This window comes from Haemaphysalis longicornis, unplaced genomic scaffold (genome assembly GCF_048455015.1).
Source record: "Haemaphysalis longicornis isolate Haplotype H1 unplaced genomic scaffold, Haemaphysalis longicornis Haplotype H1 scaffold_7, whole genome shotgun sequence".
Taxonomy (NCBI): domain Eukaryota; kingdom Metazoa; phylum Arthropoda; class Arachnida; order Ixodida; family Ixodidae; genus Haemaphysalis; species Haemaphysalis longicornis.
Genome location: NW_027526422.1, coordinates 91,850,171 through 91,875,623, shown reverse-complemented (window position 1 = coordinate 91,875,623; position 25,453 = coordinate 91,850,171). Strand labels below are relative to the sequence as shown.

Sequence of the window (25,453 nt, the reverse complement as noted above, 5' to 3'; positions counted from 1 at the left end):
CATCGACTGCATTCATGAGAGCAGCAGCAACTATTTGATCGGATGCCTCATTGCCAGGTATTCCACAGTGCCCTGGTGCCCAGCATATAGTTATTTCAAGATTTAAGGTGTATGCAGTCATTAAAACCTTTAGAAGAACTGCGAGTTGGGCTTGTTGGTATAGGTTCATAATGGGAAACAGCGCAAAAACAAAACCTTTAAAGGAAGATCGACCACATAGGTTTTAGGATGATTTTTAGATGAGATTGCCTGCACAACGCTAAGGGAATCTGTGTACACGATGGACTTGGGAATCTTGTGTTTGATGATGTGATTTAAAACGAGTAAGGTGCCATACGCTTCTGCCATGTAAATAGCGTTAGGAAAATTCATTTTTCACTAATGCTAAAATTTGGTTCGTGCGCTGCACAAGAGACAGCAGAAGCAGTTTTCGGCGCGTCGCTGAAGAATGCGGCATACCTGTACTTGACCTGCAGAAACAGGAACAGGAAGTGCTGCAGAATCGCACTCCTAGGTGCCCCATTTTTTCTACTTGCGTGAATGACAGGTCGCATGATATAGTGCAGAGATGCCATGATGGAATGAAATTACTGATGGGTGTCTCGTGCGTGTTTGAAAGGGTGACCTGGTGTTCAGAAGCCTTTTCACTCACTCTAAGAGAGAAGGGTAAAGAAATAGATGGCCTGTTTAAAAAGAGTTGTAATTGTGATGTGTCGTTAATGATGGGATTCAAAGGGTGGTTTGGTTTGTGTGAGACACAATGTTAGATGCATACAACAAGTCAACATAATCCCTCTGATGCTCTAGGCACCATTTGTCGCACTCTACAATTTGTCGACAGAGCTAGGGCAGAAAGCGCCGCATGAAAGGCGAAGCCCGAGATACAGCACTGGGTCGAGCATTCTCAGGGCTGTTGTTGTCGTCGGTCCATACATGATAACGCCGTAGTCAAGCCGAGACCCTACCAAGGCAGTATAGAGGCGCAGCAGGAGTTGTCTGTCGGCCCCATAAGATTGTTGTGAAAGGACCTTCAGACTATTTATTGCATTTAAGCATTTGCATTTAAGTTGTTTGATATGTAGGATGAATGTAAGCTTTTCGTCGAATAAAATGCCTAAAAACTTCTGCTCCTTGTTCACAGGAATCGACAAACCATTAAGAGTAATGTGTTGGTCTGGGTGGACACCACGCTTCCTAAAGAACACCACAGTTACTTGATATAGGAGTTGCGAAACTCCCCGTAAGCCCCATGCATCAAAAGGTGACCTTACAATTGGCCCACTGTTTTGGATTTTTACAGTACAGTGGCGCCATCTGTTGGTGCCAAAATAAACTATACTACGTGGCTCGCTGCTCGACGACCTGAGTGAAAAATGCTATTTGGGAGCTTACGTAAATTTGTTGTGCCGAGGAAGCCCAACGTGTTCAATCACGCAAGTGTTTTATACGCGTCTGAACCAAGGGTAGTAAATGAATGCAACCGTGCGGTCAGCGAGATGCGTTGTCGCCTGTGCATGGTCGTCTGCTGAGGGTCATCGGCGGTCTGCCGGCGGCAGACCGCAGATGACCGGCCGTCGGCCGTCTGTCGGCGGCAGGCGGCCGGAGTACGAAATTCGCTTCGATGGCATTACGCAAGCTTAAAAGCATCATTTAGAGCCACTTAATCAGCTACTGGATTAGTTTGGCATACAGTGAGATGTAGGCCGAGCGACAACTGCAAATTTAGTGCTTAAGGTGCCGCAGTGCCCGCACAAGCGCCAATCGGTCGAGGCAGTTCCGCGGACGCAGAAACAATCGCAACAAAAAAAAACGCAGTTATGAAACATTGAATAACTTAGGGAAGCACATAAATAAACAATTATGCACCCTTACAAGAAAATTTAACGTTATATTGCCAGTTTTGATAATTAGTTTCTTTTCTGGATAGTGCGTACGGTGGCCGCGGTGGCGCCACCGTACGCACGATCCAAAGCAGGGGGCGTCCAGGTGCGGGCCGTTTTGTAGCGTGAGCTACACTGGCCAAGGTTGAGCAGCTTCGCGTGGCTCCTGGAGAGCCATGCTGAGCATGCGCGAGGAGCAGTGACGTCACACGGCGCACAGAACGTTGCTCGCTGCCCGGCGTCTCTCACACACCCCACGCGCCCAGCGTCTTCGCCGACCTCCGTTCCGCACGTGGCTGCCCGTTCCACTTGATGATCATGCGAGGGGTGGCCGGGTGTGGAACCGATGGCTAGTGCGTCGCAGCAACACCGGCGTGCGCCTGTGGAACCAGCTTAGCTCTGGGGCGATTGGTGACGCTGCGCCGGAGCCGCTTGATGTGTCACATAAGGTTCCACTAAATAGTTTTAGATGCGAAGCATCTCATGGTCGGGGCTATGTCGCTCCCTTGTCGTTGTCGTTGTTGTTGCGCCGTCCACACCCCCACTGCACATGCTCGGCTTGCTGAACGCCCGGTCCCTTCTATGGCTCCTGGAGTGACAGTGTTTCCTGTGTCTTCCTGGGCCGGCACGAGACGAGCACGCTTCCCCTTTAAGGGTTCCTGGAGCAACAGTGTTGCCGGTGTCTTCCTGGGCCGGCACGAGACGAGCACGCTTCACGCGCCTTCCACGTTTCATCGTCGTCGGCAGCGGCGTGCGTCGGCGAGTCTCGGCGGGCCGTGATTACAAGCAGCCCACAACCATCCGGGGAACGTGCATCGACCTAATCTTCAGCAACTTTAGGGTTCATCCACTACAACAGCCCTTGACTTTACATTTCACAGACCATAAGGCGGTCATAATCAAAGCGGAACGCCAACCACAGCTCGACGTCACCTACGTTGAACATGATGATGATAATGCTTAAATAAAGACAAACTCATACCACGTACAACGTATCTCTCTCTCTCTCTCTCTCTCTCTCTCTCTCTCTCTCTCTCTCTCTCTCTCTCTCTCTCTCTCTATCTATCTATCTATCCATCTATCTCTTTCTCTTTCTCTTTAATGCCTCTCCAATCTAACACCCCTCACCCCCTCCAATAAAATTACACCATCTTCCCGTAGGGGAACCCTGAGTAGTATGCGAAACAGCCATGGGGTCAACGCAATTTCCCATTTCGTAGTTCCAATAAGTGAAAAGTGTGGTAGTTACCATGGAAACCAAACAGTAAATATAACGGTAGCTACGTACCTCAACCTCACGGAAACGACGAACTTAAAACTAATGGGCGCTTAAATCGATCCCATGTCCGCATCGCATACTACTCAGGGTTCCCCTACGGGAAGATGGTGTAATTTTTTCAAGTTACGCTTGGGACGCACATGGAGTAAGTAGGGTGCCTCGTACGCACCTCTCCGCCGTACGGCCGCGCTGGCATCGAGGCATTCGGCATGGAGCAGCGGAACGCGGTAAATTTAAAATGACTTGCGCAAACCGCTAGCGTGTTTTTCTTGGGAGGAGTGAGACGGGAGAGGAACAGCATATGAATGGAGGGGGAAAAAGAAGAGAGAACATTTACTTGACAGGGCCCCAGACGACCATCGTCTATCATCAACATTTGCAACGAAGTGAGCAGATACGCGTTATTACCTGAAGTACGCACAAATTTAGGCGAGCAGAGAGCACTCCTTTGTGGAATAATGCTACGGAATTCCTTGCCCACAAACACAAATTAGTCTATTCGGAACACCCTGACTCTAAATCATTAAAAATCACTTGTGGTCCACAATCTGTCAAAAAATCTATTATCTTTATCTACAAAAAACCTATTTTGGTTTTTAGATTGTACATTACCCATTGCTGTGCAATGCGTAACTAGTTCTATCCAGGAGTGTGTCTTGTTTTTTTTTCAGTTGTTTTTTTATTAATCTGATACATCAGGTATCAACACGTAATGCAAAACTCGTTGAATGTGTATTTCTCAGGTAAATGATGTTGTATTATTATTATCTATTTTGGTTGCTAAACTGATATTTGTAAGTATCATTTAAGTGATCTCTGACGGTACTGCATGCCTGCATTTATTCTGTTTTAAAGCAAAGCTTTCTAGCTTTACAAGCCAACGGTTCTTTCGTGGCGTGCGGGACAACAAACTCCCAACGCGGCGGAGGTGGCGGCGGGGGTGGGGGTTCACTTACGGAGCACACTGTAGGTGGCGCGGCGAACTTACCCAGCGTTCCCCGCGCGGAAGTGCCTGCTCACCAACGGCAGCATCGGCGGTACGTCTTTGTCGACTCCTTTAGCGATGGTTGTTTTGGGCCTGTTTCGGCGCAGCTTCGCGTCCATTGAGCGCTGCCTTCGCACAGCTTAACTTGTTCGACAGCGCCTCCAGGGTAACCCACACCCGACAGAATTAAGTGGTCGTACGGCAAACATACGTTGAGGATTGGTTTGTAGGGCGGGAAAACCAAATGTACAAACCACATACAGACATCTGGCCGCTAGAGAAACGCTACCTTTCGCGCACTGCTTGCCATGAATGAAACTCGTTTTATAAATTGGGAATACCAATTAGGTTGTGTTTTAAGAGGTATTACAAAAGGCGAAAGGAGCAACTGGTTCTATTCAATAGCGATTATAAAAGTTCCTTCAGCTTTCTCTCAATTCTCAAACTCACTAAACTAACTAGCTTAAATCGGTATAAATGGGAATCACCAAGCTCACATGCCGAATTGTTTCGGTGTCTGCGCTTGGGTCGCGCGGTGGTGTAGCCCCAAGCTAGCACATCAGGATGGCTAGGTTCCGCCGTCTCTCCCTTCGAAAGGCGCTCCTCGCCGTTTTCTCCCACTTGCGACTCACGGCCGGGCTACAGCGGCGGCGTCCGCCGCTCTAGCCCGGCCGTGGCCGACGCTGCTGCTGCGTTCGGGACGCCGCCCCGCTAATTACAGGTAACGGCTGGCAGAATCTCTGGTTTCACTGTTTGTAGAGCCACGTGTGTGAATTCAAGTGACGTCGCATGGGCAATTTTTGTGGAAGTAGTTTACAGCTTTGCTTTCCAACCACCTTCACAGCGTGGATTGGAGCCATTTTTTTTTTACTTTTTTTATTTGGTCCCCTCGGCTACATTATGTCCTCGCATGAAATATTTTTCAATAAAAACCTGAAAAACCTGGAGACTGAATCCGCCCTAGCAGGGCGCCCCCAACTCACCTTCACACTCTACGAAAACTGGATGGAGACAAGTTGCGATGGGCGTTGAGGCCTCGAAAGGAGGTTTCCGTCGCTCTATAGACTGTGCCGGTTGAACCACTGCGGTGCTCGTCGTAACTTCGGCCCTTCCGCAAGTAGCTTGTTAAACGAACTATAGGGGTCTTCTTGCGAGACTAAATTAGTTTTCATAGGAACGGGAGGGACAGAGAACGCCCGCGTGGTACGACATACAATCCACACTCGATGGTGTAAATCAATCAGCTGCATGCGGGCCCGGTGCCGTGGGGAATTTATTCGTGATGAAATTGGAAAGCGCTGCCAGCCCCCGGCCGCCCCTCTATAACAAGAAACTGTGACTCATTGGTAAAATAAAAGAAGGTGTCGGAATGATGTGCATAATAACAGAACTGAGAATCAAAAGAAACAGCGAGCGTAATGATAAAAATAGTGCGGAAAACAAGAATACTGATGAAACCTTTACCGTACATATAAAGGGGTGTTGTATTTTCTACAATTAATATTAATTTTGGCTGGTTGGTGCATATTCAAAGACAGCAAAACAGCGCAAAGGACGGAACAAGGGAGAACAACAGGACGAAGCCCTGACTAACAACCAAATGCTTAATTTCCGTGAACGGTTTATAAAGGCATGAGAGAAAGGGCGGGGGGACAAACCAACAAAAGCTTGCAAACTTAACAAGGCGAGGGAATTAGGCAGATATCTTATTTCTTTTGATAACGTACTCGCGAAATTTGCGAGGCGCACTGCATTTATGAAAGCGGCGACACGTGTGTGAGCGCTCCGTCATTGGCCCTACTATCAAAAGAAATGAGATATCTGTCCGACTCCCTCGCCTTGTTAAGTTTGCAAGCTTTTGTTTGTTTGTATCCCTCGCCACTTTCTTCATGCCTTTATCAACCGTTCAGGGAAATAAAGCATTTGGTTGTTAGTCAGCTCTTCGTCTTGTTGTTCCTCTTGGTCCCGTCCTTTGAACTGTTTTGCTGTCTTTGTGGAGCTAAACTAGCATTTGGCTACTGCGTCCAACACTGACTTGTCATATGTTGCGTATAAAAGGGCAAGTAAAGCTTCATTCAACCAATAAATCAATCAGTCAACCAATCAATAAATCAGTTAACAATATACACGCGTTAATTACGCAGACATTGCTCACCCGACAGACCTACACATACAACAAGGTCGAAATAAAACAAAATGAAACGCGCCAAAACATGCTATTTTAATCTAAACCAAAAGTGCGTCTAGGTGCAACATGTTGGCAACGGTTAGTTCGGAAGTCACGCGAACATTAATGATTTGACGCTAGTCCAGTGACTTTCCAAAAAGCTCCAAATACTGTAAGTGGAGTTACCGAACAATCGTCCAGGGGTTCATAGATGTTCGTCAAATCACACAGACGGCCATCAATACGATTGATAATGGCAAGGCAGTTCAATCGTTGTTCGTAGTATATGTAGCCAGCGCATAAGCCGCTTGCGAGAGTGTTTTATATAATGCGCTACAAAAAACTCGCAGTGTAGGCAACCTTTAGACGTAGTGTATTAATTGGGAACTCAATCCCTGTACGCGCACAATTCATGCTCGAAAAGGGAACTCCCGATTTACTAGACAAACCATACTTGTCTCTAACTTATGCTTTCACCGCACCTGGCGAATAATTGCCCTGCGTGAAGAACTCATAAACCTCTGTGCGTCCGCTAACGCAAATGGTGTTCGTACGAAAGCCGGCAGGTGACGTCTGTCCACCTCTGTGTGTTACTCCAATCCAGTTCCTTCCAGGTATCCAACACACTTGTGTGCGATGACCACTGGATGCGGACTCATTAATTTAATAAGATAACATTTAAAAACGAGCCTGCACTAATATCCCTTCATATTGTTGGAAGATTAGACATTCTAATAAATTTACTTACAGCCAATACTACTTCTTACACGGAGTATTGAGTTTCCCGGTTTTAAGGTGTAGGGCTAGCGTCATTTACGAAGGAGTAAAGTGAATTTGTCAAACTTCTGTTTTAAAGAAAAGCTACCTCTACCAGCCAACGGTTCCATCATGGCGTGCGCGACAAGAAACTCCAAACACGGCTGAGGAGGCGTAGGGCGGTTTTCACTCGCGGAGCACATCGTAGATGGCGCGTCAATTGGTTACCCAGCGTTCCCCGCACGCAGGTGCCTGGTCACACCGGCGGGCGCGTCGGCGGGACGGATTTGTCGTCTGCTCTAGTGACCGTTGTTGTGGGCCTGTTTTGGCGCAGCTTCGAGTCCACTGCGCGCTCCCTTCGCACGGCTAGATTAACTTGTTCGACAGCGTACCTCCTGAATAACCCGGACCCGACGGAATTCAGTGGTCGTACGGCAAACATACGTTAAGGATTGATTTGCAGGTTGGGAAAACAAAATGTACAAACCACATACAGACCGCTAGAGAAACGCTACCTTTCGCGCACTGCTTGCCACGAATGGGACTCCATTTTCTAAACAGGTGATCACCAATTCGGTTGTGTTTTAAAAGGTATTACAAAAGGCGAGGGTAGCAACTGGATCTGATAAATAGCGATTATAAAAGTTCCCTCAGCTTTCTCGCAATTCTCAAACTTACTAAACTAACTAGACTAAATCAGTATAAATGGGAATCACTAAGGTCGCATGCCGAATTGCTTCGGTGTCCGCGCTTGTGTCGCGCGGCGGTGTAGCCCCGAGCAGGCACATCAGGATGGCTAGGTTCCGCTGTCTCACCCTTCGAAAGACGCGCCTCTCGCTTTTCTTTCTCCCGACCCACGGCCGGGCTTCAGCGCTGGTGCCCGCCGCTCTAGCCCGGCCCTGGCCGACGCTGCTGCTGCGTTCGGGACGCCGCCCCGCGAATTGCAGGTAACGGCTGGCAGAATCTCTGGTTTCACTCTTGGTGGAGCCACGTGTGTGTGAATTCAAGTGACGTCGCATGGGCAATTGTTGTGGGTGTTGCTTACAGCTTTGCTTTCCTACCACCTTCACAGCGTGAATTGGAGCCAATTTTTTACTTTTTTTTTATTTGGTCCCGTCGGCTAAATTACTTCCTCGCATAAAATACTTTTCAATAAAAACCTGAAAAACCTAGAGGCTGAATCCGCCCTAGCAGGGCGCCCCCAACTCACCTTGACACTCTACGAAAACTGGATGGCGAGAAGCTCCAATGGGCGTTGAGGCCTCGAAAGGAGGTTTCCGTCGCTCTACTGTGCCGGCAGAACCACTGCGGTCCTCGTCGTAACTTCGGCCCTTCCGCAAGTAGCTTGTTAAACGAACTATAGGGGTCTTCTTGCGTGACTAAATTAGCTTTCAGAGGAACTGGAGGGACGGAGAACGCCCGCGTGTGCACGACGTCAACTATTCACACTCGATGGTGTAAATCAATCAGCTCCAGTCGTGCCCGGCCCCGTGGTGGATTTATTCGTGATGAAATTGGAAAGCTCTGACAGCCCCCGGTCGCCCCTCCATAACAAGAAACTGTGACTCATTGATAAAATAAAATAAGGTGGCGGCATGATGTGCATAACAACAGAACTGAGAAATAAAAGAAGCAGGGAGCGTAATGATAAAAATAGTGCGGAAAACAAGAATACTGATGACAACTTTACCGTACATATAAAGGGGGGTTGTATTTTCTTCAACAAAATAAAAATTTTGGCTGGTTGGTGCATATTCAAAGACAGCAAAACTGCGCAAAGGACGGAACAAGGGAGAACAACAGGGAATCACTAAGTTCGCATGCCCAATTGTTCCGGTGTCTGCGCTTGTGTCGCGCGGTAGTGTGGCCCCGACCTAGCACATCAGGATGGCTAGGTTCCGCTCCTTCGAAAGACGCTCCTCTCCGCTTTCTTACTTCCTACGCACGGCCCGGCTACGGCGGCGGCGTCCGCCGCTCTATCCCGGCAGTTGCCGACGCTGCTGCGTTCGGGGCACCGCCCCCGCGGATTCCATGTAACGGCTGTCAGAATCTCTGGTTTAACTGTTTGTAGAGCCACGTGTGTGAATTCATGTGACGTCGCATGGGCAATTGTGGCGGGTTTTATTTAAAGCTTTGCTTTCCAACCACCTTGACAACGTGGATTGGAGCCAATTTTTTAATTGCATTGCATATGCTGGCTCAAATAAACACCCTTTTCATCGTTGAAAAGTGTGTACTAGTCGAAGAAGCTGTCGCTTAGCGAAAACATGAGATTGAGGACTTAGGGGCACCTGAATACATGGAGCTGACAAAATCTGTTGAGTTTTTCGCGGAGATTACGACTCGTTGAAGGCGAAGTATGCGGAAGTAATTGAAGCTAATGAGATATTAATAGTAAGCCACCAAACTCTTGAAAGAGAGTGGCTGACTTCAAACAATACCCTCACCTAAGCAACATTGAAATTAAAGGTGTGCCGGTAACAACGGGGGAATACTATGGAGCCATTTTAAAATCTGTGGCTGGAGCACTCCAGTGCCCCATCGAAGCGTCAGACATTGACACCATTCACCGAGTTCCCGCCTTTTCTGGAGAAAAGAACATTATAGCTCGCTTGTGTTAGCGGTATAAGAAAAAGGAATGCGTCTGAAGGGCCCGCAAAGCTTGTCTGCATGCTAACCAGACTGGCTTCTCTATATACTGCACATATATGTCCTGTTAGACCTGTATATATGTTTATATGTATCCTCTCCTCTCTATCCACCCTTTCCTGTACAACTGTGTTCCCCATTCCCCCCCCCCCCCCACACCAGCAGACGTTCCAGTGTCCACCCTTAGGTGAGACAAACTACGCCTGCTGGTGGTCTTTCCTTTCCTTGTTAACAATAAATTCATTCATTCATTCATTCATTCATTCATTCATTCATTCATTCATTCATTCATTCATTCATTCAATGCGACATCCCAGTGTACACAAACGACCCCTTGACGATGGCCAACAAGGAACTTTTCGCGAAGGCGCTTGCAGAAAACTGTCAGATAAGGGCACGCTGCAACGAAGAGAGCAAAGTCTTCCGCATAGCAACAAAGTCCGACTTGAAAATCTTTACCAAGTGTCCCCTTGCAAGTGTCCCCTTGCAAGTCCCCTCCTTTTGCAATTCACTGCACATGGTTGCGTGCTTGCCGCTGGTATGGCTCTATTTTCCCCGGATCAATTTAAACTAGCTCTTCAGCACAAACATGAATCCTTCATTCACTTTACCGCACGAAGCATTTGCAAAAATTACGATTCTATCAGCACATTTCTTAGGTCGCTAGAGCATCCATTTTCTTTTATTTGCCTATCAGAAATTTGGCTTTGCAGTGACGACGGTCTCTTATACGGCTTTCCACATTATCAGTTCGAATTTTTCGAACATTATCAGTTTCGAACGTTATCAGTCCCAATGCCAGCAGCCACGGAGGTGTTGCTATCTCCATCTTACAACTAATCTCGTGTTCACGCAAACTTGATGTCGCAATAAACGTCACATATTGTGGATCTGTATTTATCGAACTAGACAAATCATCTTGTGAGGGTGCGGATAAAAACTTTATTACTGGATGCATCTATTCTTGGATGCATCTATGCATCGTCATCCGTTTCTGAATTTTCGGCAAGCCGGTATTTGAAAAGCTGTCGTTGGAAAACAAGAACGCTTTTATCGCAGGAAACATTACCATCAACCTGCTAGATATTGATTCTAAAAGATACGAACACTACATTGCCTGCTTCAGTGGATCCGGCTACGAATCATTAATTCACCACCCTACTAGATGTGCATCTGCCATAAAATTTAATTGGAACATGGTGTCGTAAATTTAAAGGAATTTCTTCTTTCGGAAATTTTCTGGCTGCATTGATGTGCGTTTAAAGGGGTCCTCCCTAATAGAAAAAGCTTCCTGTAAACCGCTAATGGCTGTCATAAAGCCAGGAAGACAAATATTCTGTGATATTCACAAATCCTTGTTCCGATTGCTTATGACGGCAGTTGTACGTTCCTTGGCCCTAAAACCCCACTGGGTCATGTCTTATCAAAAGTATCACCTGCACAAGCTTCTGCAGTTGTAAATGTTGACAGAACTGACCATTGTCTGACCACTGTCCCATATTTCTTACGTTTAGCGTTGCAGCGGCAATAAGCCTCCCCTGTTTTTCAACTTAAGTGTTCAACCGAGATAAATTTGTACAAATTGTTGCCTCCACTGACTGGTCCCGTATCGACACCTGACAGGACGGCAAGAAAGCTATAGAATAATTTGGTAGCACAATCAACAATGCAATATCCGCTAGCACCTCGACAGCGAAATGTAAAAAAAGTACAAGTATACCTGGCAACTCGTGGGTTACGCAGGGGCTGCTACAAAGCATGCCCAAGAAGGAAAATTTGTACCAAAAGAATTAAAAGAAACCTTATAACTTAGCACTTGTCAAGCGTTACCAGAATTATTCCAAGACTTTCAATTACTTATGTAGGGCCGCTAAAGAACGTTACTACGTAGGTGAATTCGATAAAAGAAAACTGTGGTTGATTCCTCTGTCATAGGAATCGGAAAACACGAAAGTGAAATGTGCAGCGAAATCGGCAGCGGAGCATGATTTGCGGGTCGGTGGGTCTCTTTTGGGTGTGCTTGGCAAGCGACGTCCTGCTGGCGGGTCGCTTTGGCAAAGGTGTACTGGTGTCATTTCCGTGATGGATATGACGTCAGTGAAATCTTCGTGTATCGCGGCATAAAACGCTTTCGGGTTCAAATATTAAACCCCAAAACGAACAAGCCGAATTATACCGTACTCTTTAGTACTAAAGGTTGCTTCCCCACAAACACCCTGTGTGCAGGGGTGCACCCTTTACAAGCCGCTCGCTTAGTTCTACTGGAGTCATTTCCGTGACGGATATGACGTCAGTGAAATCTTGGTGTGTCCCACAATAAAACACATTCGTGTTAAAATGAAAATAATCCTAAAAAACGATGGAAATTATTCAATAATTTTCTAAACTGGTCAACATGCAATGTACCTGTATTGGAAGTAAACTACAATGGCGTCATTCACAAATCTGGCTGCGTTGCAAATGCATTTTGTGAATGTCTTTTTGCTCCCCACACCACAGGTTTCCTCGTCATATTCCAAAACACCCCGTTCTAGTCATGCATTTTACCTTTTTCCTGTGTCACCTGAAGAAGTATGCTTAACAATATTGGTATTCAAAGATGCTAGCGCAGGACTGGATAATATGCGTGCCGGCCCCCTAAAACGTGTTGCTGATGTTATTTCTAACACATTAAGCATAATAATTATCGCATTTTTTAAAGTAGAATTTTCCCGCAAATCGTTAACAAGGCGAACATTATTCCTGTTTTCAAAAAGGAAGATATTTTACTAATTTCCAACTACAGGTCGATCTCTATTCTATCAATTATCAGTAAGATTATTGAGCGGTTGTTCGTACAGCGGTTCGATGGTTTCCTCACTAAATTTGACCTCCTTAAGCCCAATCAGTTTGGTTTTCGCGATGGCAGCTCGACAAACCTCGCACTCCTATCCCTAACAGACTATATCAAAAATGAATAGACTCTGGCATGCTAAAGCACTCGGTGCTTCTAGATTTCACGAAGGTTTTTTACACTATTGATCATAACATTTTGTTTCATAAACTTGATCAGTACGGCATAAGGGGTGCTGCACTTTCCTTTTTGTGGAGCTATTTAATTAATAGGGAAGGCAAGGTTTACATTGGCGAACATTTTGCTGATACCAAAATAACCAATCAAGGGCTCAAGGGCCAATTATTTGCCCCTTATTGTTTATGATTAATAATAATGACATCGTGGATCATCTTCAATAGCTCAATGTGTTCTTTACGCCGACGACACCACATTATCGTGTGCTTACAAATCACTTCCGCCCGTTGTTTCATTGCTAAATGGTGTTTTAAGAAAGACCATGGATTGGTGCCACAAGAACCACCTTATCAAAAACACCTCAAAAACTAAATTCATGTTGTTTAGATTGGAACAGAAGCGGGTTCCCTTTTCAATATTGATAAATCTGGGTACTGACTCCATTCATGTCTCTGACCGTGTCATTCTTCTTGGCGTTCATCTTGATTCTCATCTCAAACTTCTCAATCACTTCAATTACTTTAGACGAAACAGTGCATGTGGCATCAGAGCCCTTATGAAGGATTGTCAGTTTTTTTTTTCCCACTTCGAGCGCTTCTATCATTATATCATTATATTAATTGCGAAGCTGTTTAGCAAATCATTTTTCCTGTCTCTCCGCAGTTAAAAATACCAAGAAAATGCCTATCGCTTGTGTGTGCGTTCCTCGCGGCGACCGCGAGGCACGCACACACAACGGGCGCCGGGGACGCTGGGCGGCGACCGCCCAGCGTCCCCGGCGCCCGTTTGTCAGAACAAGCATGCCCACTTGTGGAGATTGACCAAGATTGGTTAAAAAACTCCAGCGTTCGCCGTCGTCGTGGCAGCATGCTCAGAACGAGATAGACACGTCATAGCGTACGCCCCTCCAAGGTGATGTCCAATGATTATCACTTCCAAAAAATGAAAGAAGCCCACACCCATAGTGATGGTGATGAAGTAACGGTCGTTGCGGCAGCGAAGAAGCAGATCGGCTGCCATAGGGGCCTTAAACCGTCGTGATGGTCGTGACGGTGGCGTACAGCTCCGCTACCTTCAAGTCTTACGCGTTAGTGTGAGATTTCATTTTTTGTTTGCCTTTATTCACAGTCATTTGACATATAGAATTGTTGCTTCGAGTAACACGTATAATTTTTACACTTCATACGTCAAACATGTCCAAAACCAAGCCATCCGCATAATCACAAAGTCAGCTATATTTAAATTCAATTTGCTTCTTCTTTATTATTTTTTTAGTTGTTTTGCAATACTCAGTCATTAAACTGCGTTAGCTTTTGCCTCTCGTAGAAAAAAAAATAGTTTAGAGTTTTTGCTTACTCTTTCGCCGATTCGTTTTTTCAGAATATTCCAAACTGTTGTTTTGCTTAAAACTGTGACTTGGCATGTAGAATATAGTGTATTGTGTTCAGTTTTCCCTTTCCTTTTTTTCATTTCTTTGTCTTTTTGTAGCGTAAGCTACACTGGCCGAGGTTGAGCAGTTTCGCGTGGACCTTGGGCCGTGCTGCGCAAGCGCGAGGAGCATTGGATTGGATTGGATTTGGATTGGATTAGATTAAATTGGGTTAAATTGGATTGGATTGGATTGGATTGGATTGAAAATTCCATCCAATTGGAGTACGGGTGTGTAGAGAATTCGGTCTGCACATTCGCCAGTCTGCGCATTCCAGAGAAGTGACATCATAGCTGCGGCAGACACACTGGCGCCGGTGCGTGCCCAGCTCTGCGCCTCCGTTGCGCAGTAGCCAAGTCTGACGCTGCGCCGGAGCCACTTGACAGCCGTTTCGCGTGGCTCCTGGAGAGCCGTCCTGCGCATGCGCGAGGAGCAGGGACTGGACTGGACTGGGCCGGACTGGGTTGGGTTGGATTGGATGGGATTGGATTGGATTTGAATACATTTTAGCAGCAGTAAGCATGATAATCAGCTAATCCTAGACCACCAGGGAACCTAAGAATAACCAGCTGAACCTTAGCTAACGCTACGTATATCCTGGCATAGCCGAGCTAAGCCACAGCTAATGTTTTTCCTTTTGTATTTGTTTTCTTTTTCTTCTCTTTTTTCTAATTGAACCTGCCCATAGCATTCTGGACTGCAAGGAAAACTCCTACCAACCACCCCTTCCAAATGCCATTTCCCGTGAGCAGTGGGAGATACTGTTGACTAGCGGTTGCCTGGAGGACAAAGCACTCCTTGTAACCCGGACTACGACGGTGCGTTCGACACGTGGCAATTCCTAAACTAAGGATGCAATGCTAACTTTACAGCTCAATAAACGTTTCATCTCCCCCCCCCCTCTCTCTCTCTCTCTCTCTCTCTCTCTCTCTCTCTCTCTCTCTCTCTCTCTCTCTCTCTCTCTCTCTCTTTGCCATAGTAATGCTATCACATGAGTTTCTTGGTTAGCATTGCTCTGTTGTTACTTTAAATCTACAAGTGTAACTCTAGGATTTGTGCCTATGTAATTTGTCTTTGCCTGCATTGACTGTATTTTTTCTATGTAATACCGTATTTACTCGCATAATGATTGCACTCCCGTAATGATCGCACCCCTGAAGTTCGTCGGCAAAATTTGACTTTTTTTATTCCCGCGCAATGATCGCACCCTGAACAATTGCCCCAGCCATATGTCGTATATGTGCCAAGTCTAGACGACGATGATAGTGCTTACGTTAGTTTCTTCCTCTTTCAAAGCGGACATGGCTACGTTATTGCCACGGACTTGATGATATTAGCGATATCGGCAAGCGTGAGTTCATTATTAGTACGGAAGAAACTCTCACCAAATGCGCATAATGCATTCACAAAACATATAAAAAAAACGCGCTAGGCTTGCTGAGTCGACAGCCGTGTCTTGATGTCCCACACTGTGACAGCAGCCACTTTGTTCTCCCCTCGCAGCAATCTCGTTCCGGCGCGTTCCGTAATTCTGGCGCGTTCCGCAATGAAAACACTGCATTTTGAATCACTCGGTGGTCATTCGGTGGTCAGTGGAGTTTTTATTATGTTTTTATTTGTTATGTTTATAATGTTCATGAGACGTATCGTAGACATTCTGAGCTGCAACTTGCGTTTTCTGCGCTGAAACTCTTTCCCGGAAAATTTACCTCGCGTAATGATCGCACCAATAACTTGGCATCATATTTTAGGGGGGAAAAATCACGCCATATCCACGGAATGAAGGATGATAAGTGGGGCGAAGCTCGAGAGGGGGAGATCATCGGTAACCGTAACTCTCCCGTGAAAGTTCGCCCATTACATCATTAAGAAAGACGTAAGACTGTGTGCGTACATTGTACAAATCAACTTTTATTTTCGGTGTCAATGCTCCCAGGCCCAGACCTGGTGAAAGACCCCGCGCCATCGAGGACTACCCCGCACCTCCACCACAATTTGTCACGTAGGATGGGACACAACGGTAAAGAAAGAACTTTTATTTAGGGCGAACTTGTGCCCGAACAAGACGAGAGGAAACGAGCAAAGGTCCTTGCGTCTCGTTCGATCTCCGAGAACGACTGCCTGCGTTCGTGGCGTGATCTCCCCCTCGCAGTGCACGTGCGCTCGCGTCTCCGTTGGCGAACACAGACAAGCTCGCGCTCCCGGTGCCGAGTTTGCGCTTCCGGTTGCAGCCGGTTCTTGCGCGTGCAACGCGGCCCACTTTGCGACATCTCCGAAAGCATGTGGCGGTCACGTACCACGAGACACAAGGGATGGACAGACCCATGACTTAAGGAGCTTCGCCCCTAAAAAGTGCGATCATTACGTGAGTAAATGCGGTATTATACCGCTGGGTCCCGGAGCAGCGTCAACTATGGGACCCTCGTCTGGATATATCTGCTTATGTAATATTCCGCTTTTACTAGAGTCAATAAACTTTCTTTCTTTCAAACTTCCTTTCTTTATCCGGTTGATCAAGCAGCACTCAATTTATAAAGCCTGAAAGAAGAAAAATGCTATGCGACATTTGCGGCGGCCGCAACAACAAACACCAGTGACGCGTATTCGAGGTGCGATGTGATTGCCCGATGACAAAGTTCAAATTGCAAGTTCAAACCAGTTTCGGTTTCGGTTCCGTGCAACAACAGACTTGGCATCCGATGGAATTGTTGGTTGAGCATTCTCGATATCTCAAAAATCGGCATACTGCGCTTCTGCCACGTTTCCGACTGTATAATGGGTCAGATAAGCCTGCCAGCACTGCTTAGCATCTACGTTCACTAGCCGAGCCGCACGCACTGGTTGTACGCGCTCCCCGTCATCGGAGACGCTCAACTGCGAGGCGCTTCGCCCCCACCTTTGGAGCCTTTCTGGCGCGTCCCTGCGTCGTAAGAGGCGCGTTCGCCCAAAGCCGACAGTCGGCTGATTAGACACTGCACCCGCAAGCTGTTGCCGCCCATTTCAACACCGCGCTTCGGTTAACCTATGCTTACGCCAACACCAATATGAAGTATATATCGTGTAGATTGTTTTTTTTTTTTTTAGCTACAGCATTCCGAGCAACTTAGATGAGCACTTCTTCAATAACGTTTGTGCCGCAAGTGTCTCCAAATCTCCATGAATATCCTAAGGTTAGCGACTGCGTAGGCAGGCAAATTGATCGAAAATGTGTCGTCGTGCTGTTGACTGCTGGGCGAGTTCACCCTGCGCAAAAAGTGCTTCCCGTACCTCGTTTTTACGATTTGCAATAAAAGCTTCAGTTTATTTTAATTTCTTATTACCTATATTAACTTCGCTGACCCTTCTTCCCCCTTTAATTGTCCCCAGATTTTCTACTCTATAGCGTACCAGTCGCACAGGCATGTGCAGCTTACAGCTCCAATGAAGCGAAGTCACCGAAGCGTCACATGCGCGCTTGTGTGGAACTACTGCGACTTCATAGCCATTACTAGGCGTGATACAGTCTACAAACTAATAAACTAAAGCCACATTCATCCGCTCGCAAACCTTGCTGGGGCTTAGTTTTAACTGAGCGAACGAGTCGCGACGACCCGCCAGCGGCCAGCCGACTGACTCTTTCGGAGGGTCGGCGATCTGCGCATTCAAGCCAAGCCTACTAGAGTAAGCGTCGCACGAAACATCATAAAAAATGGGAAGGAGGATTCAGGGAGGAGGACAGCACCTTCGAATAGATTTTTCTACTAAGTAAAGCCCGTTTACGCGGCTTAGGGTAGCCGAAACATGGCCCAGGCACTCAATGCTTCAATTTGCAAAAGTAATCCCACAATGTTTACGAATAACTTCAATGTCCCTTTAAGGGTTGTTTTACGAGCATTAGTAATGGTTCGGTCAGAAAATGCGATGTAACCCCGTATAGTCGGAACACATCGCGTTTCGTGTAGGAGAATGAAGAGGGGACGAATTTGCTGTAATTTTTTGTTTAAGATTTCCGAACATGTAGCGCTGCTGCGGCAATTCGATTGTGATATTTTAGCTAGAGAAAGAGAGAGAGAAAAACGTGTATTCGAGCTTTCTAAAGTAGGAGTGGTTTTCTAGCCCGGGAATCCATGAGGTGAGCAGAGAGCCCTCGTTCTGGATGCTAGGAGCTGCTGTACGTCCAGATGATCGCTGGTCGCCAGGTTCTCCCACAGCTCAGGGGTGGGAAGAGGGGATCGGAGAGGTGGAAGTTTGGGATTGCACCCACACTGTATTATAATATGAGCTAGAGTTCCGGGTTGTGAACAAAACTGGCATACAGCAGAGTATTGAGTTGGAAACATACGATGCAGGCGAACTGGGTATTCAGCGCCGTACCAGGGTATTCTTGTTTCTGGGAGGAACTTCCTGTGGTGATTCCGTTATCCGGCAGTTTATTAGTGATGCATTCAATCGTGGCGGACGTCTCTTGCATGTAGCCCTCCAAAAGAGAAACGTCCCCATTTCGTCTTGTCGAGACGCTCGTTCCTTTTGAAAGTCCGATCGTCCTATGTTCAGCTGTCACATTAGTTTCGTTAGATTCTGGACTGCGGAAGCACCGGACAGGCTTGCACGTCAAAGGGTTCACCACGAACTCTTCTGCTGCATGCGGGGACATTGCCGCCCGGCATTGCATTTCTCAGCGACGCCTTTCGGTTGGAAAAAAAAATGGAAAGAGGGCTGGCTTACGCGCTGCTTCTTACGTAAAGATTCCGGGCCAATGCCAGCTGTGGATGCTTCCCAGCACGCGCCTGAACAAAACTTATCTAGGCGGCCCTGGACCTTTGGGCAGGCCCGATCACGTGCACACCTACATTGTACACGTGATTTCTACCGCTTTCGTGGATATGAAGTTGGCCAAATTAAGGTCAGTGTTTCAGCAGAAGGGAGAGCAAACCTCAGTTCTCTTTGGTAACTTTATGATGTCCACGTTGATGGGTATAGAGGCAAGCATTTTAAAAAGGAGGCGACCACCAACTCGGCAACAAACGTGCTGAGAATTTTTTAGTGGCTGTTCGTTGATAAGATTGAGGTACGAACTTTCGTACCTAGCTAGGGTGTTTTTCTCGGTGCATAATCAGAAAGGGGGCCTACCAACCAATGTGCGAGTAAAGTCCTGCATCAGCAAGCCCTATATCACTTGCAGTCGTGACAGGAACACTAAGCAGGTTCTTACACCGCGTCACCGTTAAATTGTTTCAAATAGACAGAGCATCCCAGTGTGACACAGACAAAACATTGCACGGCCTGGGCAACTTGGGTGAGTTTTTCCTGAATAATGTTGAAGCGTTGCTTCCACCATTTGCTACCATCGCAGCCCAATCTATACTTTTGCGTGTGCGTGCGTCGATGAGTGAGACATGCGGCCCACTCACGTTTGGCTGATTCGTACATCTGATCGCAACACGAGCGTTTTCCACCACGCCACCACTCTCCATTTTCCAGGTTTTGAAAATAGCAGCCGGAAATTCCAAACCGAAATTCTGGCACCCTAGACTTGAAACTGCAGTGATCAGCAGCAAGAATGGCATGGACGCCGCTTTCGTTTAAACTGACGACACATTATCGATAACCTGTGTGACTTACATAAAACTCCCTTCGCCCTACCACGGGCCACCCCTTTAATGAATGCTATCGCACTTAAAGAGTATTCTGCGATTGCTAGTTGGCCCAGCCGATTTCGAACAGCGAAGCTGTTTAGCAAATCGTAATTTTTCGAGTCCCCAGTTAAAAATACCAAGAAAATGCCGAGCGCCCCGCAACTTTGGGAGATTGGCCCAAATTGGCCAAAACGCGCATACCCACTTAGGGAGATTGGCCAAGATTAACCAAAAAAAAACCTCCAGCATTCGTCGTAATCGTGGCAACACTTTCTCGGAACAAGAAAGACACGTCATAGCGTACGCCATCACCTCCAAGGTGATGTCCAATAATTATCGCTTCCAAAAATAACGGAGTAAGCTCACACTTATAGCAACAAACACGGAGTAAAGGTCGTTGCGGCAGCGAAGAAGAAGAATATCGGTGGCAATCGTGGACTCAAACCGTCGTGGTGGTCGTGAAGGTTGCGTACAGCCCCCTCTGGCATGATGTCTAATGATTATCATTTCCAGAACAACGAAGGAAGCTCTCACCAGAGTCCTTCTGGTCTCACTAATAGCACAATTGTGGAGTGAAGGTCATTGCGACAGCGAAGAAAAAGCAAATCGGCTGTAATCGTGACCTTCAACCGTCGTGTTGGTCGTGAAGGCTGCGTACAACTTCGCTACCTTCAAGTCTCACGCGTTCGTATGAGCTTCCTTCATTATTTTTATCCTAGAAAATGATGACTGCCTCGATTTAAGCAGAAATTTTGACGTGCACGTAAAGCTAATGATGAATGTTGAAACGTCAGGAAAAGACACGACAGAGACAAAACACTGCCAACCTCCCCCGAGAATCTTACTTCCTCTTCTTCCTTCCTCAGCACTTTTACTTCCATTTCTGCATCTTTTCCCGCCCACCGGGTGGATTCACGTCCCATCTCCAAAAGAGGTAGTGCCTAGACTTCCCTGGCCCTGAGTGCACCACACGTCACAACGTCTTTGCCATCGAGAAGACGTCGACCGCTTTCATAGGTTCCTCCTCAACCAACTTTTCTTCTCAGACAGACCGAGTTGTGCTAAGATGGACTGCGGACGTTCTTCAGTGCGCCATTCACAAGCCTGTTGTCCTTGTATTCCGGATAGCGGCATCGGTTGATGTTTCTCGTGGCTCGATTCAGGTACTCCTTCTTCACGTGCTTTTCCGTGGGAGAGGATGTTTCTGAAGATGAGTCGCTTCCCTCACTAAACTTGCTTCTCACATGATGGCGCTCCTTGTGGCACTTTGGTGATGTCACAATTAAAGAACACTCTCCAAAACCGAACCTGTCAAGGGTCTGCCTTGCCTCTCTTTCCTGAAGGAGATGTCACGTCATCCGGTTGAGTATGCTTCAGCTGTCCTTTCTTGCCTTTCCCTGGAGAGCATTCTACGCCTGATTTTTTCGACATGACCATATTTCTGCTTCTTTGCACTAGAACTGGGATGAGGTGTGGTGGCACTCCGTGAGTCTTCAATACCAGATGCTTTACAAGAGTTTGGGTCTGCCCGTTGAGCAGCCTTATTGTCCCAGAAGTGCTCGTCCCGCTGCTCTCAGTGAGCGAGGAATTGTCTGAACAGTCCATTTCGACAGGCTTCGAAATTTCCAGAGCGAACTTCTCGGTGCTGCATGGAGACATCTCTGAAACGTTTGTGAACTTGGCTGAAAAGACTTTGGTGCTCTTGTGTTGGCTCTTTTTGTCCGAACTGTGTTGCCACTCTTTCAGCGTGCCCATACCTTCGAACGGCCGAACAGTCATTTCGTGAGACTCGCGAGGTCTCGATGTCGTCTGTCAAACATGTCTCGTTTATATTGTCCAGCTGAATCCCCGGTGGTTGTTTTGAGCACACTTTTGTTGGTCGAATAAGTAGATGGTTCTAAAATCTGATTCTGGAAGCCTCCCGTGGTCTCGAGCTCCACAGAAGACTTGCGGACGATTTTAGTAGAGCAGTAGGGATTTGGGCGCTGGCTCTTTCGTTGTCATGCGCTCCCCGTGGCTAGGCCCTATGAAAGCTTGTCTTAGGACCTTATGAAAACGCTTTCCAGTTCAAACTTGGGCTGCAGCATCGTTCATGACATTCCTTTGAGTCTCCATTCGCTGTTCGCCTGTTCTCTTCGTTGAGGTCCTGCAGCGGGTGTCGATTATTCAGTTGATGCACTTGACTTTTTCGCTGCAGCACTCGCGGTGGCGTTGGTTAGGTGCCTGTACTCTTTTGTTTTGTTTTGGATGGCTTAGCACTTTCCTGAGGGGTGGGATACTATGGTTGACTGCCGCCTCCATGGCCGGGTCGTTGGGCGGTGGAGCACGCACCTGAGGCCTGACGGGGGTCGTTTCTTGCGTTTGCAGTGTGACTAGGACTTGAACACGTCCAGCGCTTCTGGGAGGATCTTGTGAGATGGCGCTAGAGAGCGTCTTGCAGATGAGTTACTCGCTATCTCAGTCAGACAGAACAAATGTTTGCTTGCAGCCTTGATAGCGTGCTTGTTCAAGCAGGCTCCAAAGTGCCGTCGAATCGACGATGCGCGGAGCGCAGTCATACTGGTCTCGAGGGGTACAACACTTCCCGTAGATGTGATGGGTTCAGAAGTGTCGGGCTACGATGCTGCTTCCTATGACTACCCGAGTGTCGCAATAGACAAATGGTAGTCCGCGCGATTAGACAGTGTCTCCGACGAGAGATCGCAGTGTCGGCGTTGCACTGGCAGTGTCACCGGCGCCGATGGGAAGAGGAGTAGTCGCAGTTCACTGGTTGTTGGAAAGTTTTCTTGTTTGAATGGGACAACTGGGTTGACGACTGGCGCTTGCAGAGTGCTTTGTGAAACCCTTTCAAAATCGGTGATCCTTCAGCCGGTGAAATTTCAGCTACCGCCTTGGCAGCTCGCTTGGTATAATCGGCTGCAGCCTTGATTCAATAGCATCTGCAAACTCACCGCTGATTTTAAGGCAAAGGTTTACTAATCTCGTTCAGTGGCTTCGCCTTTGAAGCAAATTTGACATTCATTTGACCGCAGCTGCGTCGTACCCTCGGCAACGCATCGCGTGACTCGCTGGGCCGAGCGCCACCGACGTCAGCGTTGGCCGCGGCCGCTGTCGGCTCGGCGCATGCGCTCTCGGCAGCTGGTTCGCGCCTGAACACGTGACTCGTTGAATGAGAGCGAGGCCGTGAATGAGAGCGAGGCCGCGGGCCGTCTTCTATGGGCATTGCGCGGGAGCTGCAGGCTTTGAGCCGTGGTCGGCCAGCGGCGGAAGCAGCACCACAACCGGAGACAAAGGCAGGGTTTGGAAAAATAGTGTAATAATTCAAATCAAAGGTTAACCAAGGGAAACCAAGATCTAACTAGGCTAAGCCAAGCTTTCGCTTCGCATACCCAGGGTTTTCTGAGCTAAGCCGCACCCATTTTTTTTTTTTTTTAATCTTACCGTTGATGACCAGAAGTCGATCGTGCATTTCGGTGAGTTCGTCAATGTCCACGTTTTCGGCGCTGAGCATGGAAAGGGCTTCATCTATCAGTCTCGTACGATCTACGAACGCAATCCTTGATCTTAAGGCTCACCATTGAGTTTGAGGTTATAGCGTTTGTTCTCCTTAGCCGCAACGACTCAGGACCGCACGGCCAGACAATTCTCCACCCACGCACGGAGCAAAGACGCGCAGTGGACGAGAGGGCAGGCCCTTCGGAACGTGCGTACAAGGCATACGCTGCCGCATGGGACCTCGGCACCAATGCTAGAAGGTTGGGCAAAGGTAAGAGAGAAGCGGGATGCTGCCAATATTTCCATGTAGTCGTTGTTCCTGCAGGAATGACACGTATACCCTATCCCGGAATCGGTTAATCATGAATGATTGGAAAAAAAGGTGGGGAAAAGGTTGTTATTTAATCAGGGAGCACTGACTGGAGATAAATTAAGGGGGCCTCACTTCTTCCTCGTCTTTGATTCCTCAGCCTTATTTTCTACGATGATGATGACGATGATGATCATAAAACAGGCTGATGTTGACGTGAAGTACGTACGTAGCAACCCATCGTCCCTGTTATGGCCCGTGTCGTACTAACTGTAGTAACGATACTAACCATAGTGTGTCAGCGCCTCCATAGGAAAGATTAACTAAACCCACCTGCTCAGGCTACCCAGTCTCACGTCAGTACTGTACAATGACACGCAATCTTTCATCTCTACGGACAGCGACGCGTCATATAGCGTGCTGGGGATGGAGAACATGATCCCCCTTAGGGATGAGCTGATTGGGTAGGTGTGTGTGCACGCGAATGCGCACCTGCGTTCGCTGTCTTGTCCCGTCCGATTTCTTCGGACAGAGAATTGATGCGGAATTTTCGCAATACATTTTCAGCCGTAGTGCGCTTCCAAAAACATAAAATTTTACCAAAGCGGTTTTGGTCACGGCATTTTGATAAAGCCGCGTTGGCTATACGTTACAGGCTACTTCATAGGCCACTCTACACTGCCTTTTGTTTTTCTTCGGGACATAGAAACACGGGTTCGCAGCAACGATGGGCTTCGCGTTGACGAAGAAGGTAGTTTTGCGCATTAAACGTACTTAGAAGTCACATGACGATGGCACACTTGCTCTATTTCGCGCGGACATGAGAAACCGTTGCAGCAGGCCGAATTCGTCAATCTGAAACTAAAGTCACCGTCATCGTTACCTCAAAATACGATTGCCCGAGCAGTCATCCGTATACCGGAACGCCAGAAAGCGGAGGGATGTACACATCTGCCGTCTTTTAAACAGCCCCCTCTTGCGCCAATCCATTGTTTTCCCCGAAAAGCGTCGCACGCTGCGCCAGAAAATTCAGGCCGCAATGCTTTCGTCCCCTCTCGTCGCCTTCATGCTCGATATTACCGATGACAGCGGCTTCGGGCGACGCAGGAGCTGTCGCAGACAATTGCGTTGCAGCTCCAAACAGGCGCGCAAAAGCAGAAGTGACGCTTGCATGCCGTATGGGGCCAGCTCACCGCTTCTCGGAGTCAGCAGCAGCAAGTCCGCAGCCGGGTGTCGGCGGACCGCGATATGGGGCTCCACTGGCTGGCCACCGCGAAATTAAGAGTTTGGACCCCGGCTCTTACCGTGGCCGAACATCCCCCTCCTCTCTCCTTCGCCCCTTCCCCCTCCCTGCGTCAAAGGGCGAGGAAAGAGGAGGTGCGGAACAAACACGTAATTCTGCAAAGCCCACGCGCTCAAGCAGCGCCGGCAAAAACAGAGCGAGACTTGCACAGAGCTGTAAGAGTCGGGCGGGGCCTATGGCACGGGCGAAGGGCCCTCCGGGGCCTGCCATTGGACGACGCTTTGGGCCCCCTTTTGTCGAGAGGGAAACAGGGAGTGGGGGAGGGGGTCCGATGAAAGGGGGCCGAAACGGCTAGGAATGGGAGATGAGGGACGGGTGTTTTTGGTTTTGTCTTTTGAAGCGCCGCCGCGGCTATGAAAACGGGCCGCGCGTGGAGGAGGTGAGTGTTCCGGGCGGGGAAAAAAACGGGGAAAAAAAGGTTGCGACGAGTACGTACATAAACGGAATTGAACGAGGAGGAAGACACGACGTGGGTGAGGAGGCCGTCGCCACTATCCCGCCGCCGCCGCCGCCACCACGGTCTCGCTCTGTCGTTGAGCGCCACTGGGGAAGAGGGGGGAAGAAATTTGGAGAAG

General features: G+C 47.9%; 1 protein-coding gene across 2 annotated transcripts in view; it reads right to left on the bottom strand.

Moving 5' to 3' along the window:
* LOC144146097 (aromatic-L-amino-acid decarboxylase-like) overlaps nt 1-24,859 on the bottom strand; it is a 173,436-nt gene extending 148,577 nt beyond the window's left edge. For both annotated transcript variants that reach the window (XM_077678037.1, XM_077678039.1), the window contains exon 1: nt 24,769-24,859. The gene's annotated coding sequence lies outside the window, so the exon portion shown is untranslated. The remainder of the gene's footprint in view (nt 1-24,768) is intronic.
* Nucleotides 24,860-25,453: the final 594 nt, after the last annotated feature.